We start from the raw sequence: 1,268 nt of genomic DNA, 5'->3' as shown, positions 1-1,268 counted from the left end.
AACTGTCATATCCATCAAAATCCATTATCAGTGATCAGCTTATACCCTTTGCCTGTCAATTCGACCGCTTATCCTTATCATTAGGTCATTAGGTGTCGTCGTAAGCTCAGATTGCAAGTTTCAAAAGGAGATATAGAATCTCCAAGCCTCAAAGTTCATGTAGCTGTGAGTTCATGCTCACACATTGGTGGTCACAAATATGCTGGAAACCTTATAATGGGGGAGGTGAGGTCGTTGGCCATAACACCAACATGGTCAGTAGCCACTGTGCTAACGGTATTGGTGGTCGTTTCCTTGTTGGTCGAGCGATCGATTCACCGGTTAGGCCATTGGCTGCATGCATCAAAGAGGAAGGCTCTGTTTCATGCATTGGAGACTATGTAAGATGAACTGATGTTGTTGGGGTTTCTTTCATTATTGCTGACGACAACCGCGAGTTATATATCTCGTATTTGTATCCCTTCACAGTATTACAAGCCCTTTTTCTATCCTTGTTATGTCCACCAGTTTGACGACGCTGAATCTGGGGATGAGCACGAAAAGCCTACACGGAAACTCCTGGGATTTGTGTTTTCTACAGGAAACACATGGAGGCGGGTTCTAAGTAGTGAAGCCGGTGCCTCCCATTGCAAAGAAGGTGAAGAGCCTTTTGTTTCATTGGAAGGTCTGGAGCAGCTTCATCGATTTATCTTCGTTATGGCAGTCACACATATTTTTTACAGCTGCTTAACAATGGTGTTGGCAATTGTAAAGATTTACACATGGAGGGATTGGGAGAATGAGGCACATGCAAATACTCATGCCAATTTAAAAGAAATTTCATGAGCACTGACCTTGATAAGGCAATAAACTTTTGTTAAATACCACACAACAACAACTTGGAGCAGAAACAGATTCTTTGCTTGGGTGGTATGTTTTCTTCGGCAGTTTTGGTCAAACTGTTACAAAAGCTGATTACATAACTTTGAGAATGGGATTTGTGACAAATCACAATTTGCCATTTAAATATGACTTCCACAGCTATATGATACGTTCTATGGAGGATGAATTCAAGCAGATTGTTGGTCTCAGTGCACCTTTGTGGGGTTTTGTCATTGCTTTTATGCTATTCAATGTGCATGATGCTAATTTATACTTCTGGATCTCTTTTGTCCCTATTGTTCTCATCCTCATTTTTGGGAGCGAAGCTGCAGCATATTATTGCAACTGGTTTGGCATGTTTCATTGGATATGTTGGGGCATTATACACGCTATGGATGTCGGTGTAA

At 41.6% G+C, this 1,268-nt stretch overlaps 1 pseudogene; it reads left to right on the top strand.

Annotated features, from left to right (window-relative positions):
• Window positions 1–216: 216 nt before the first annotated feature.
• LOC149263023 (MLO-like protein 11 pseudogene) lies at window positions 217–1,268 on the top strand (annotated as a pseudogene).

Source organism: Pinus tabuliformis, chromosome 6 (genome assembly GCF_031772625.1).
Source record: "Pinus tabuliformis cultivar Carrire ecotype Pingquan chromosome 6, CPIR1, whole genome shotgun sequence".
Lineage (NCBI taxonomy): Eukaryota > Viridiplantae > Streptophyta > Pinopsida > Pinales > Pinaceae > Pinus > Pinus tabuliformis.
Note: the sequence above shows the minus strand (reverse complement) of the source record. Positions and strands in the feature narration are given on the sequence as shown.